The sequence below is a fragment of the Manis pentadactyla genome, chromosome 6 (genome assembly GCF_030020395.1).
Source record: "Manis pentadactyla isolate mManPen7 chromosome 6, mManPen7.hap1, whole genome shotgun sequence".
NCBI classification, from domain to species: domain Eukaryota; kingdom Metazoa; phylum Chordata; class Mammalia; order Pholidota; family Manidae; genus Manis; species Manis pentadactyla.
Genome location: NC_080024.1, coordinates 94635176 through 94652169, shown reverse-complemented (window position 1 = coordinate 94652169; position 16994 = coordinate 94635176). Strand labels below are relative to the sequence as shown.

Genomic DNA, 16994 nt, shown 5'->3' with positions numbered 1-16994 from the left:
GCAAAAGCAGTATTAAGAGGAAAGTATATAGCAATCCAGGCATATTTAAAGAAGGAATAACAATCCCAAATAAATGGTCTAATGTCACAATTATTGAAATTGGTAAAAGAAGAACAAATGAGACCTAAGGTCAGCAGAAGGAGGGACATAACAAAGATCAGAGAAGAAATAAATAAAATTGAGAAGAATTAAACAATAACTAAAATCAATGAAAACTATAGCTGGTTCTTTGAGAAAATATACAAAATAGATAAGCCTCTAGCCAGACATATTTAAAAAAAAAGAGAGTCAACACAAATCAACAGAATCAGAAACAAGAAAGGAAAAATCATGACAGACCCCCAGAAATACAAAGTATTAGAGAGTACTTTGAAAACCTATATGCTAACAAGCTGGGAAACCTAGGAGAAATGGACAAATTCCTAGAGAAATACAACCTTCCAAGACAGACCCAGAAAGAAACAGAAAATCTAAACAGACCAATTACCAGCAACAAAATTGAAGCGGTAATCAAAAAACTACCAAAGATCAAAACCCCCGGGCCAGATGGATTTACCTCAGAATTTTATCAGACATACAGAGAAGACATAACACCCATTCTCCTTAACGTTTTCCAAAAAATAGAAGAGGAGGGAATACTCCCAAACTCATTCTATGAAGCCAACATCACCCTAATATCAAAACCAGGCAAAGACCCCACCAGAAAAGAAAACTATAGACCAATATCCCTGATGAACGTAGGTGCAAAAATACTCAACAAAATATTAGCAAACCAAATTCAAAAATACATCAAAAGGATCATACACAATGACCAAGTGGGATTCATCCCAGGAATGCAAGGATGGTACAACATTTGAAAATCCATCATCATCATCAAACACATGAACAAAATGAAAGACAAAAACCACATGATCATCTCCATAGATGCTAAAAAAGCATTTGACAAAATTCAACATCCATTCATGATAAAACTCTCAGCAAAATGGGAATAGAGGGTAAGTACCTCAACATAATAAAGGCCATATATGATAAACCCACAGCCAACATTATACTGAACAGCGAGAAGCTGAAAGCTTTTCCTCTGAAATCGGGAACTAGACAGGGATGCCCACTCTCCCCATTGTTATTTAACACAGTACTGGAGGTCCTAGCCACGGCAATCAGACAAAGCAAAGAAATACAAGGAATCCAGATTGGTAAAGAAGAAGTTAAACTGTCACTATTTGCAGATGACATGATATTGTACATAAAAAACCCTAAAGACTGCACTCTAAAACTACTTGATCTGATATCGGAATACAGCAAAGTTTCAGGATACAAAATTAACACACAGAAATCGGTAGCTTTCCTATACACTAACAATGAACCAATAGAAAGAGAAATCAGGAAAACAATTCCATTCACAATTGCATCAAAAAGAATAAAATACCTAGGAATAAACCTAACCAAAGAAGTGAAAGACTTATACTCTGAAAACTACAAGTCACTCTTAAGAGAAATTAAAGGGGACAGTAACAAATGGAAACTCATCCCATGCTCGTGGCTAGGAAGAAGTGATATCGTCAAAATGGCCATCCTGCCCAAAGTAATATACAGATTTGATGAAATCCCTATCAAATTACCAGCAACATTCTTTAATGAACTGGAACAAATAATTCAAAAATTCATATGGAAACACCAAAGACCCCGAATAGCCAAAGCAATCCTGAGAAAGAAGAATAAAGTAGGTGGGATCTGACTCCCCAACTTCAAGCTCTACTATAAAGCCATAGTAATCAAGACAATTTGGTACTGGTACAAGAACAGAGTTACAGACCAGTGGAACAGACTAGAGACTCTATATGCTAACCCAAACATATATGGTCATTTAATATTTGATAAAGGAGCCATAGACATACAATGGGAAAATGACAGTCTCTTCAACAGATGATGCTGGCAAAACTGGACAGCTACATGTAGGAGAATGAAACTGGACCATTGTCTATACCCATATACAAAAGTAAACTCAAAATGGATCAAAGACCTGAATGTAAGCCATGAAACCATTAAACTCTTGGAAAAAAACATAGGCAAAAACCTCTTAGACATAAACATGAGTGACCACTTCTTGAGCATATCTCCCCGGGCAAGGAAAAGAACAGCAAAAATGAACAAGTGGGACAATTTTAAGCTGAAAAGCTTCTGTAGAGCAAAATACACCATCAATAGAAAAGAAAGGAGCCCTACAGTATGGGAGAATATATTTGAAAATGACACATCCGATAAAGGCTTGATGTCCAAAATATATAAAGAGCTCACAGACCTCAACAAACAAAAAACAAGTAATCCAATTAAAATATGGGCAGAGGAACTGAACAGACAGTTCTCCAGAAAAGAAATACAGATGGCCATCAGACACATGAAAAGATGCTCCACATCGCTAATTATCAGAGAAATGCAAATTAAAACTACAATGAGGTATCACCTCACCACAGTAAGGATGGCTACCATCCAAAAGACAAACAACAACAAATGTTGGCGAGGCTGTGGAGAAAGGGGAACCCTCCTACACTGCTGGTGGGAATGTAAATTAGTTCAACCATTGTGGAAAACAGTATGGAGGTTCCTCAAAATGCTCAAAACAGACCTACCATTTGACCCAGGAATTCCACTCCTAGGAATTTCCCCTAAGAATGCAGCAATCAAGTATGAGAAAGACAGATGCACCCCTATGTTTATCGGAGCACTATTTACAATAGCCAGGAATTGGAAGCAACCTAAATGTCCATCGGTAGATGAATGGATAAAGAAGATGTGGTACATATACACAATGGAATATTACTCAGCTATAAGAAAAGGGCAAATCCTACCATTTTCATCAACATGGATGGAGCTGGAGGGTATTATGCTCAGTAAAATAAGCCAAGCGGAGACAGAGAAATACTAAATGATCTCACTCATCTGTGGAGTATAAGAACAAAGAAAAACTGAAGGATCAAAACAGCAGCGGAATCACAGAACCCAAGAATGGACTAAGAGGTACCAAAGGGAAAGGGACTGGGGAGGATGGGTGGGTAGGGAGGGATAAGGGGGGTGGAAGAAGAAGGGGGTTACTAAGATTAGCATGCATAATGGGGGAGTGGGAGAAAGGGGAGGGCTGTACAACACAGAGAAGACAAGTAGTGATTCTACAACATTTCGCTATGCTGATGGACAGCAACTGTAAAGGGGTTTATAGGGGAGAGCCTAGTAAACATAATATTCTTCATGTAAGTGTAGATTAATGATAACAAAAAAAAGAAAGAATAGGGGGATTACTCCCTGATAGGATAAAACTAACTGTAAATCAATGATTAATGCATGCTTGTAATATCCTTAATTTTAATCACTTAAAGGGTGTCAGATGATCGGCTATGGTGGTACATTTTTCTGATAATATTCCTTTCTCTTAAAAAAAAAAACATCAGTTCCTGTGTGGTGACCTCCAGTGAGTTCTACACAATGGTATAAAGGGCATATCAAAGTGTGGGCAAAGGGTCTGTTTATGTTTATACAGAGGATCAAAGCCTAATTGGGCTACCCAGAAAATGATCTAAGATACGATATGAAGAAGAACTTCCAACATCAGCACTCTCTGAAAGAATCATACCAGAAGATGATCATCAATAAACCTCAACAAAGATCCAGGCGCTGCTACAGTTGTAGCTGCATTCATCTCACTCATTCCTGTACTTGCCATGGGAATGAAGAAGTAGATATCTAAGCTGGCCTGTGCATACAGTAAAACAACAAATCTGACTGGATCTATACTGTCGGAACTCAACCAAGAATTAGGAGAAGTGCAAGTTGTAGCACTCCAAAATCTTACAACTATAGACTATCTACTGTTAAAAGAACATATGGGATGTGAACAGTTCCCAGGAATGGGTTGGTTTAACTTGTCTGATTTCTCTCAGGCTGTTCAAGTTCAGTTGGACAATATCCATCATATCATAGATAAATTTTCACAAAATGCCTAACTGGTTTACTTGGTTTCACTGGAGATGGCTGGTAATTATAGGTCTGCTTTGGTTATGTAACTGTATTCCTATTATGTTAATGTGTGTGTGCAATTTATTTAGTAGTTTAAAACCTATACATGCTTAAGTTACTCTACAAGAAGATATGTCAAAGAAATAATCAATCTTCCCATGTTTTCTTCCATCTGCTTCTTCTATAGCTTTTCTTCTTCCTTCCTAATTACAACCCTTAAATAGAATTCGTGCCTCATATCAAATTTACCGAGTATCATAATTCTTCCAAGTGGTAAAGATACCTCAAGACAAATGCTGGGCATAGAAGCCACAGGGCATAAATATGCAAAGAAGTATAAAGCTAACCTTTTCAAATAATATTGCTTCTCTCTCACTTACCAACTTTACATTTCCCTGTATGGCCCCAGAAGATGAGTGGTTAGCCAGAGACGGGTAAGATTCCTCAAGGGAGGAACAACCTAAGACAAGCACAGTCGCAGGGGGGCCATCAGGTGAGAAATTGGAGTTCAGCAGAGATGAGGCTTAGAACCTCTTCCCCCCTGTTTTGAGAGAAATCTTCTGCATCTGTGGATGTTTTGTTGCCTTTGTCTAGCTTGGATTAATACTTAGTCTACAGGCACACACCTGATCATCTACATTTGCTCTCTTACAACACTAAACTATGTTTTCTACCTTTATCTTGCATCTACCTACCACTTCAGCATTTTATTTAAAAAATAATAATAATAATAAGGGAGAAATGTGGGATTCACATATAAATCAAGTATAAAAAATCAAACGAATATTCATATTTGACCTGATGATTTATAGTTCCTAATGCGTGATCAAAACCAAAAGTTTCTGTGATGACTGCCCTTGTACTGTTCACCATGTAAGAACTTATTCACTATGTAAGAATTTGTTCACCATGTAAGAACTTGTTCGTTATGCTTCAGAAGATTGGAGACTGACGATAATTAGGCTTGGGGTGGATTAATGATTGTGCATTGAGCATTGACCCCCTATACAGAATTTTATTGTTGTTAACAACCATTTGATCAATAAATATGAGAGATGCCCTCTAAAATAAAAAAGTTAAAGCTTCCAGTTACAGAATGAGTAAGTTCTGGGGATGTATGTGCTAATAATGTATATGTGTAGCCAATAATATGTATAAATAATCATACTGTGGAATCTTGAAAGTTTTTATTACAACAACAAAAAAATTGTAATTATGTGTGGTGACATGTTAACTGGACTTGTGGGGTGATCATTTGCAATATATACACATACTGAATCATTACATTGTATAGCTGATACTAATATAATGCTTATATAATTTTTATACCTCAAAAAATTTCTAATTCTATGGCTTTCCATATCTAAAATAAAACTGAGATTTGATTTTTAAAAAAGCATTCACTTTTCTTTGTCCCTTGGGCACCGGCTGCGGGGACCCACTCACAGGTCTTACTGTCCTGTTTCCCTAGTTTCCAGCACTCCACACATGCACTGTGTCTGCGCTCTGGTGCAGATGGCTAGGGCTGGCTGATTAGCAGTCCTGGGCTCCCTCTCCCTCCCCGCTCTGACTCCTCTCTTCCCGCTGGGACCTGGGGTGAGGGGCAATCAGGTTCCACCAGGCCGGGGCTTGTATCTTACCCCCTTCGCCAGGCGCTGGATTCTCGCCAGTGTGATATAGTCCGGCTGTTGTCCTGTGTCTTCTGGTCTCTCTTTTAGGGATAGTCGTATTCGTTGTATATTCTAAAATATATATGTTTTTGGGAGGAGATTCCCACTGTCCTACTCATGCCTCCATCTTATCTCCACCCATAATTACTGTATTATTAAAAGCAAAAAACTTCTGCACTAGAATGATGGGTTACTGTATGAAGATTACTCTTCTGAACTTTAGTAATGTTGATACTTCCACTATATAGAAAAACATTTGAGAACTTCCCTGGTCTGCAAAAACTGTTCACTCATTCATTTATTGTACAAAATTCTTGGAGCATCTACCATATTCTTGGCCCTAGGCCAGGAGCTGAGGAATACTACATTAACATAGTATATGTAATGTGCTTACATTTTTTAGGAGATGGATATGCAGATAATTACAAGAGTCTTTAGTGGTTAAAATATAACTATATAAGCATACTTTTTAAAAAATGAACAGAGACTACTTAGTTTTAGAGGACTCATTTTTTTAAGTTGTAGATTTGGTATAACAACTTTAAATTCTCTGTAATTGGCTTTATTCAAAAGGGTAACCAAAATACCAAATTTTTGAAATCACCTATTAAATTAAGACATACGAGGAAGACATTACTAGGGATTTTAAGGAAGGAATATTTGATTTTAAATTTTACACAGTTCTAAATTATTCTGCATTTTAGACGATTAAATCAACAGATAGTAAGTTATTTGATGGCTGTTAGTATAATTATTTCCATTTTATATTGAGATCATATTTCATGGTAATTTCTTTGAAATTACTTACACAATATTTTGGTTATTGTATTTTTATATTGTATTACCATGAATTTTTGTGAACTGGCTGGCTCTGTCAAGTATGAAAAAATTTGAATTCTGCTGTATCTTCTAGGCTCAATATCCTCTGAAATATTAGAATCTTTCAGTTGAAGGTGACTAATGTTGCTACTATGCTGTTACCTCCTTTAATACAGTTAGAAATTCATTGCATACTGATTTATGTAATTATTTTGTATATTTTATATTATAAAAAGCTACGTGAGTGACTAAATTTTTCATTATCTTAAATTTAGAAGATAAGCTAGTCACTTAATTATTTTCTGTGATACATCAGACTTTTGTAAAGTTTGTAGGCAGCTCTGCCATTTTCATCTTTATTTGATTGACCTTATTTGCTTGTTTTCTTATTTGTGTCATCACCTTAACGTACATAATTTCCAATTTTAAAAAAATCAATATTGTGTACTTATTTAACATTGACATCCTAAAGTACATTTTTGTTTTTCCTGAGTTTGGTTATGTCTAAAATATTTAACTCTTACTACATTTTGATTACATTTCTGATTTGTTGGTTATTTATACAGTCTATACATTTAACTGTAATGGTAATTATAGACTCAATATTAAATAATACAAGTATCTTTGGGAAACCTCAGTCCTTTTTATCAGCTATGTGGAACCTAGTTTTCAAGCCTATAAATAGTAGATTTCAACTTTGCTGATTGAAGCCAAAACACAGTTTTTCTTCCTATGTAAATACATTTCTTTCATTTAAACAGTAGATAAATAATTAATGCTTTTGTATGGTTAATCTTGGTTTAGTTCCCATCATTCAGGCAGTTCTAAATATACATTGGTGTCATTTCACTAGCAGTGCCTTCCTGCAGTGTAGAAGACTAGCTTTTGCAATTTTGCTTATAATGTGTTTTAGACCTTGCAGAATAGCAACTACAATGACCATTTCACTTTTTCTAAAAGCTAGATTTTGCTATTAGGTAACTTTACATCCTCCTCTTTTTCTATTAAGGTATCATTGATATACAATCTTTTGCTCAGGTTTCACTGAGCAACATTGTTGTTACTACATTCCCCTCCTCTTTTGAACATGCCAGACTTCTTTTCAGCTCACGGCTTTGCCTTTGCTATTTCCCTTCTCTTGAGAGGCTCTTCTGTCTGTATGTGACTGGTTCTCACTCTCCATTTTGGTCTCAGCCCAGGGAGGTCCACCTGGTAACTGCATCTGAATATTCATCCCTCCACCAGCACACATTATATGTAATTACTCTGTTTTAGTCATGGTGTTCATCACTAAAGACACTTACATTGTTTATTGAGCTTCTCCCTGTTCCCACTAGGGCAGAGTTGCTATCTGCTTGTCACACCCTTGTGTCCCCAGAGACTAGAGCAACTATGCCTGGTACATAATAGCCTTGAACTGGTATTTGTTTTGTTATTGAAAGTAATCTACAGTGAAATGAAAGTTCAGGAGAAAGTTCTGAAATGCTTTTCCCAGATTGGATGGGGTAGTGGGGGGATTAATAAGCTCTTCCTGGATCATTTTTTTAATGAACCTAAATTTATTTTTAAAATCTATAAATGACAGAAAATGGATATACCTAATTGTGTGTGAATACAAAAAGAACTACATACACCACACACTGACACAAATACCAGTATGGACTAAGGAGATGAAACTGGTGATATCAAAACTCACTTTTCTCTTTTTCTCTAACACTGTTTCTGGACCCCTAAATCCTGATTTGTGTGGCCAGTGCACAGTAAGCCCATCTCTGAGTCAATGTGTTTAAAGTGGAGAAAGCTTTCTTACCAGATGGGCAGCCCAGCGAGAACGCAGGGGACCTTTCCCGAATCTGCCTTACCCAATGTGGGCCGAGGGACAGGTTATATGCTACCGGCAAAAGGCCATGGTGCTTCGAGCAGAAACTGGGAGGGCTTTGCAGCTTCTTATAACCAATATCATCTTCCTGGTGCCACTGGAGGGGTCCTGGTATGGTACCTATGGACTCTACTTCTGGTATCAGCTCTGCAACATACATGTTATCAACCAAAATCTGCTCTGCCCTGTTTCAAGATTCAGGGAAGAGGACAAAGGACAAGATGAGGTTAAGGTTCCCTGCAAGGTGTGCAGTTTGTGGGGTGACTGTGGAGGGAGATCCTGGTAAAGGTGCAAGGAGTAAAGTACTATGTGTCCGGGTTCGATACATGGACTTCTCTACTCACAGGCTTTGAATTCTTCTGATGGGGATTAAATTTGTTACCTTAACAAAGGCACACTCTTTGCACTCCATCAGAGAATCCTCTTCTAAGACCATCTGCATGAGAATCACATTCAGTGCTTATGAGTGTGGATCCTTCTGCCCTGTTTGGAATTGTAATGTGCTGGGTGCAGCAGGTCTGCAAGTGAATATTATGCCCGAAGGTTATATAGAACCTGCACCACTACACCAACTCTCGAGTGGAGGCCTCATTTCTCATACCCTCTTTAAATAAACAATTACACAGATTACTTGGGCATTGAAGTGGTTTATTTTTCCCTGCCTAGTCACTGCAGCTCCTTTGTTCCTCTCCTTTCTTAGCCCCTACTAAAATCAAAAGTGGTAACTTCAGTTCAGATTCCTTGATTTTTATAGTTTTACTGTACATGTGGAGAAACCCACAGCAGATTGGGGGTGCAAAGAAAGAGCTGTTTCTGGAGCGGTTAACCCAGAGAACCGCTGCAGGCAGGTAACAGGAGTGACTCTCCTCACTCATATGCATTTTATTAGATTTAAATCGAATTTCAGAAGGCACAAAGGAAGGAGTATAGATTTGCAATGTGTAACTACGGCTTCAACCTGACTTCCTGGCAGAGAGGTGTATTACTATGTTTCATTCCCTAATCCCAGTAGTCACGAAAGGCTGTATTTCCAGTTAATTCATTGTTTTTGTATTTTACAAATGCTTTTTCTGTATTTTCTAATTTACTTTATCAATCAGCATATGCTGTTTAAATGTTTCAGATTAATTTGGGATTCTGGTCACTCTTGTTGCTCTACCATTTCAACATTCTCTTTTTCAGTCTCCCTTTTAGCAGAGTTTTAACTTTTCCATTGTTAAATAGTTATTAAGTATAATTCATCTCATGATTTTTCCACTTTTTGCCACCATTGTGTGTTACTTAAACACAAAACTTTGCTTTTATGTGACCTAATGTCCCTTTCTACCAGCTTCAGATATTCTTTTTCCCATAGAGTCTTAAATGTTCTTTCTCCCATAAAGTCTTTTTGCCATATTTTTGTCTCTTCTGGTGTGAAATATAAAAAATTAAATTCCTTGACCCTAACTAACTAAAGCAGCCCTCTTAAGTCTTTTGCTGCCTATTCTATATTCTTTTGCAGCACTTACTATCGAACGGAATGACTTGCTTTTGTGTTAGTCATCTGTCTGCTCTCCCACCACGACCACCACTGCTAGGCTCTCAGTTTCCTGGTGGAAAGGACACTGTCTTAAACAACATCATAGTCCTGCAGCTGGGAAGGTGTGTTTGGCATGTTATATACAAATATTTGGCTACTGACTCACTATCTGAATAAAGAAAGGAGACTAAAACTAAATATAAAACTTCAGTGTATGTAACCCTTATCACGGTTGGAATTATTATTTTGTACATTGCTCTTCAGTTTGTCATACAGTTTGAAGCATGGCAGTCACATATATGAGTAGATCTATGTATATACTATATTGCTTTTTCCAGTGTTCTGTACATGAAAGAATGTGTATGATTTATTGGAGAATTCCTGTCAGATAGTTTGATCCGTTTGTTGGATAATTATACTTTTAACATGTGACTTTTTATTTTTTCCTAAAATGATATTTTGAGATTGAAAATATCACTTGAAAATTAAAAGAGCCTTCCTCTTACTGATACTTGAATTTTTTCCAAAAATAAAATCTCGCTAAAAATTTTGTCTTTATCCAGAAACCATGGAAGCAAACTATGGAAAGTTCTAGCAACAGTGATAGTGATTTGGGTACATCTTCAGACACCTCAAGTGAGAAGGCATTAGTAGTAGTGATTTAGATGATCTGGAAGAAGATGAATAATAATAAGAAGATCAAAGTATTGAAGAAAGTGAAGACAATGATTCTGATTCAGAGACTGAAGCACAACATAAAAGTAACAACCAGGTATAAATAGCTTCATTGGCAGTATCTGCACATTATTTATTGATTCATATTTAGGAATTAATTGTTTTATCTGGACTACCAAAGTCTACAAAGTTTAAAACAGTCATTGCCTTTAGTTCCTACTTTTGAACAAGACAGAATAGGGGATGGAGAAACAATTTTAGAAGGCCATTTGGTGTATTTTAATGAGTTTTATGTTTCTAACATAAGTCATTAGGAACCCTTGTAAAGGTCCCTTTTTTCTTCCAGTTTTACTGCTTGATGTTCTTTGTTTTGATAGATGTTAAGAAGTTGCCTTTTAATTTGTTATTTATAGGTGCTGTTACATGGTGTGTCAGACCCAAAGGCAGATGGACAGAAAGCAACTGAATAGGCCCAGGAGGGAGAGCGCGCCAGCCATCGCCTCCTGTGTCTGGATCCCTGACTCGCTTGTCATTCCGGTCCCAGAAACAGCCTCAGGCTTTGTCACAGCAGCTTCCGTTTATTTTCCAAAGCTCTCAGGCTAAGGAGGAATCTGTGAACAAACACACAAGTGTAATACAGTCTCTATGGGATTGGTGTCCAATGTGAAACCTTTATCTTTGGTAAATCAAGCCAAAAAAGAAACTTACCTGAAACTCATAGTTCTTCTCCTGATGCACTTAAAGCAGGGAATAAAAATACCTCTGAGGAATCCAGCCTTTTCACCAGTGAATTGCAATACAAATGGATGAGTTAAAAATTTTATTTTACTATTAGAGAATGAGCTTTTATATAGTCTCACAATATAGAAGTTTAAATTCTACTCTAATTTTTATATTTTCTTAGTCACCAGAGATAGAATATGCACATCAGAAGACTTAAATTCTTCTGATTTTGTATTTACATATACATCTGTTACATACATTTTTAGCAGCATAATCACATCATTTTTTTCCTCCAAGTTTAATGATTTAGCAGAAAGGGCAGAAATATGTTTGAAAAAGACATACTTCACAATTACTTTAAAATCAATGTCCTCTTTTTCTAATATCAATACCTTCTTTCTCAAAGAAATGAACTAAAGTAATTTACCTCTGTAGTTCTATAATTTATCAATTTAAGTGTAGAAGTCTAAAGAATCATCTTCCTTTGCCAGTCTTAATGAGTTACATGAAGTAAAAAATATTTTGAATAACTTTTTCTTCCACAAACACTGTAACTACTCATCAGAGAATTTTTTCATCTTTATTTTCTGGCTATTGATTTTGTTACTACATGGTCTATATTTGTATGTACAGTGGAATTCTAGTAATTAAGTGACCAGTGCTTTATATTCTAGAATAAATCCATAGTAGAGAAGAAATACTATGTTTGAACACAGTAAGGAGGCTGTCTTTCAGTTACAAAAAGTAGAATTAAGCATCCCAATCATCACATGACACTTGTAGAACACTTACTGACTGCCAGCCATTGCTTCAGGTACTGACATGCATTTACTCATTGGATACTAATATCTGGAGGTGCTGCTGATATAATTATGCCTATTGACAGATGGGCAAACTGAAACTCAGAACTTAACTCTCTCAAGATACACTGCTGGTCAGTGATGGAGCTAGAATTCAAACCTCAGCCATGTGGCACCAGAGTCCTTGCTCCTCACCCTGGGATACGTGACCTTTCTTTCTCAGAAAACTGGTAGTGTCCTTGACTCTTATTTTACTGTAGAGAATTTAAGAACAGGGTAAAAGAAAAATGAATTGAGAGTCAGGATTTTTTGAGAATCTAAATGAATAGTTTTTTGAGCTTAGGTCTGCATTAGAATAACCTGGGAAGCTTTGAAAAAGAAATGCTACCTTAGAACAATTAAATCAGAATTTCTTGTGTTGAGACTAAGGTGTTGCATGTCTGAAAGGCTTCCCAGGTATTTAAAATGTGCAGCCAAAATTGAGAACCACTCATCTAAGAAGAATGAGTGGTGGTATCATGACATCATGCATAGGATGACCTGGAATGCACTGCTCAATCATAAGGAGGTATTAGTGTCGATGTCACATTGACTCTTCTTGAGTAAATCAAGCAAATTAAAAATTACATTGTTGGGTTAATTTAATTGTTCATTAATGTACATTCCACTTTAAGATAATTGAATTTACAGAGCCAAGTCAAGAGTTATTTGCTTTATGAAAGTTTCTTTAATTTTTTTAGTTTTTAAATGTTTCCTATTTAAATAATTTCATATGGTTGCCTTTTAGAAAGTCATTTATTAAACACTTGCTTAATGTAGCCAAGCTAGGATTTCCACACATATGATCCTATATAATCCTTACAGAATTGTGTGAGGTAAAGAAACTAAGGCACTGAGAGTTACTTGCCAATATCACAAATTAAGTTAAGATCAGAAAAGTTTTAAACTGAGGTCATTATCATTTCAAAATTAATTATGAATATGCAATACTTGTGTGTTTCTGAAAAAACAATGGTAGTTAATGGAAAATATTTCATGTGAATGGGCATTCACATTGACTTAATCCTAAATGACTTTACCTACATTTTGTTGGTACCAAGTATTGAGTTAAGGGGTATTTTATAAATAGTTCTCTTAAATCAGCTCTCTTTCTTTATATGACAGCCTAACAGATAGAACTTTGCTATATTTCATATGATAATCTCAACTGTTTCATGCTACCTGCTATGTATCTGTCTCATTAGTTTGTGATTTTTTTGAGTGTTATGTAATCATTGGATCCTTCCATACCCTTAACACTGTAGACATTTAATTCAAATCTATATACGCAAATTGGATATATAGATTGGGAGTGAGTTTTCTTTATCAAGTTGTGCTTGGACTTTTTTGTGCTCTGCAGAGACTCGAGGCTCAGGGGAGCAAGAATTTGAAGGTGGGACAGAGCTTCGCACCCTTCTCTCCCCGTCCTCCTCTCATCTAAGTGTGCATCTTAAGGCAGCATGACATTTGCTGTTATTATGTAGGTATCAATTTTCTCCTCTCTTCCTTTTTATGTACCACCCCTAATATCAGAAAAGAACATGTTTGCTATAAAAGAGCATCTATAATTAGTCTTGGGATAAAACACAGTGATCTTTGGTTACTTTTTGAAAACTTTCAGGTGTCAACATATGCGAAATTAGTTTTCAGAAGTATAGAGTGAAAAGCAACTTCAGAAAATTAAAATATAAAAATTTAAATGAAGGGGAAAGTTTTTATTTTCATGACTGTTTTGATTCTGTGTATTCAGGTTCAGGAAGAGTCAATAATGTGACACCGACACTAATACCTCCTGATGATTGAGCAGTGCATTCCAGGAACAATTACTACCTATGAAAAAAAGTACCAAATGATGATGTGACATCACTTGTTCCAAGAAATGAAAATACACTGATTTTTTTCTTCCAAAAATTTAAGTCAGTATACATTAAATATGAATTATAAGGACATTCCCTATTCTTATGTTATATATAATATGCACTATCATAAATAATAAGTAAAATTAATTATATGAAAGTATTTTATGTAAGAATTTTACTATATAATTTTTTAAAGATAAATGTAATTATTTAGTATAATTTTCTATACTTTATTCACTGAATAAATTCAAATTAAGTACTCTCTTTGTGAGGCACTGCTTTAGGTACAAATATTATATGACAGTCTTTTGTTCACAAAGAATTATCTTATATAGCTTAATTTTCTAAATTATCTTAATATAGCTTAATTTTCTAAATAATACAATGAAGATTTAAATATGATAAATAAGTTTATATAGAAATAGCTGACTTCTTCTTAGTACTGGTGCTTTAAGATATTTAGTAAGTACCATCTGCATTTACATTTGTGAAATGCCCATCAAAAGTCTTTGCTGACTTGGGTGTTAAGAGCCCACATCTGGTACTGACAGCAGTGCTGATTTTAATTTCAAGGCACCCATTTTCATTACAGAATTTTATATTCTGAAATAGAACTACATTTTAGTTACCTTAAAATATTGTAATCATTCCACTTCAGCTTATTTTTATAATTTTAATTATACAAATAAAGGTCTTATGTTTTTACTATTTTCAAAAAAGATTCTGATAACCAAATAATTTTTTTTCTTATTTACAGATGTAAATTTTATGGCTTAGTCATCACAAACTAATCTTTCTCAAAAAAAATAATTTTCCTAAGCTGTGTTATTAAACCCTTCCTATTGCTAATACACTGAAAGCTCTCTAAAGTAGGCACCACCAAGTGTTGAGCCAGCATTGTCCCCAGCTTCATACCAGGTATACTATAGAAAGAATGTAAGAGGTAAACTTGCTCAAAGGATAGAGGCGATGGGTGCTTCCGGCTTGGAGAAACAGGGAAAGCTTGGGTTGGATTTTGAACAATGAACAGGATTTCTTTGGCTTGAAATGCATTAAGGGGACATTTCATGCGAATAAAATGGTTATAGTGAAATGTGGAGATAATGACAGTATAATATGCACATGGCATGGCAAACAGTCCACTTTGACCAGAAAGTGTGTTAGTATCTACTTGAAAAGTAATTTAACCTCCTTGATATAGGTAAGTCCAGGGTGAACATTTAGCAGTTGGCTGCCTATAAGGAGAACATTCTCCACACTCACGACAGGGATTTTGTGATCATTAATCGTCCAGAGGCCTCCAGACAGATTAAAAATCGTTACAAAAGGTGTGTGGCCAGTCATTACTATAGACTGGATTTCTGACAGATTTACCAGGTCAAGAATTCCCAATAAATTATTTTGCCTTCACCTGCAGATCATGGGGAACATGGTGGAGGATCCACAGCACCCTCATAAACTGTGTATCATTATCAGAATAAAGAGTGCAAAAAGACATCCATATGGGAAAGAGATGTAATGGAGATGTTTGGGCTAGAAAAAGCACATACTCCAAAAGAATATCCCTTCAGTGAATGCAAAACTGAAAATAGTTAAACATTTGATAAGAATCAAGCCCCTGAAATTGCCACGAGGACTTTCAGCAGAGGATGACATGTCTAACTGGGGCCTCAGAGTGCTGGGGAAGCAGTAGTGAGGCACCACATAAGCCCTGTGGACCAGGAAGCCTATAGGTCCTAGTGCCAGGGTAGCTTAATGAGACAGTGTTCTCCTTAAATGTATTTTAAACACTGAAATAAAAAGTAATTTGAACATCAAAATTAAGTGTTTTGGCTTTATAAAACTGGCAGTGGTGGAGGAGATACTGAGGCCTTTAACAAAGGAGCTAGTTTAATAAAATAAGGCTTACAATAAGACAAAGTCAGGCTTGGTGTACAGAATATACTGGGAGTTGGGTGGGAAGAAGTGATGGTATGCCCTATATTTGAGCAATATTTCAATGAAAGAATCTAAAAGACACAGTAATATGGCTGACCTGGAAAAAAGAAAAAGAAAAGATACAGTTTTTAGGGTTTTAAGTTTGGATTACTGAGAAAATAGGAGCAATAGTAATGAGAGGATGATAGGAAACATATATTGTGAGGGTAAAGAAAAATTGGATTTTAAGTACATTATGTCTCGCCAAGGTTCAACAACCATGTAGTCATCACTGCCATTACTTTTATAGCACTTGTACAGTATACATTGTTTTTTCTTTTAACATATTTCAACAGGAACAGTACAAACAGATATCCCCAGTGCAGTTAAAGAAACAGGAGTCATCTAAGACCCTGAAGAAGGTTATTTCAGCTTTGTCAAATCCAAAAGGAACCTCTAGTTCACCAGCACATCCAAAACAAACATTAGAAAACAACCACCCTAACCCGTTCTTGACAAATGCACTTTTTTTTGGTATCATTAATCTACAATTACATGAGGGACATTATGTTTACTAGACTCCCCCCATCACCAAGTCCCCCCACAAACCCCATTACAGTCACTGTCCATCAGCATAGTAAGAATCACTACATGTTTTCTCTGTGTTGCACAGCCCTCCCAATGCCCCCCCCACATTATACATGCTAATCATAATGCCCCCTTTCTTTCTTCCCCCCTTATCTCTCCCTTCCCACCCATCCTCCCCAGTCCCTTTCCATTTTGATAACTGTTAGTCCATTCTTGGGTTCTGTGATTGTGCTGCTGTTTTATTCCTTCAGGTTTTTCTTTTTTCTTATACTCCACATATGAGTGAAATCATTTGGTAATTGTCTTTCTCCTGGCTTATTTCACTGAGACTAATACCCTATAGTTCCATCCATGCTGTTGCAAATGGTAGGATTTGTTTTCTTCTTACAGTTGAGTAATATTCCATTGTGTATATGTACCAACTCTTCTTTATCCATTCATCTACTGATGGACACTTAGGTTGCTTCCATTTCTTGGCTTTTGTAAATAGTGCTG

The 16994-nt window shown here is 36.1% G+C and overlaps 1 pseudogene; it reads left to right on the top strand.

Annotated features, from left to right (window-relative positions):
- The first annotated feature begins 8365 nt into the window (after positions 1-8365).
- Positions 8366-15734, top strand: LOC118925845 (39S ribosomal protein L30, mitochondrial-like; annotated as a pseudogene).
- Positions 15735-16994: the final 1260 nt, after the last annotated feature.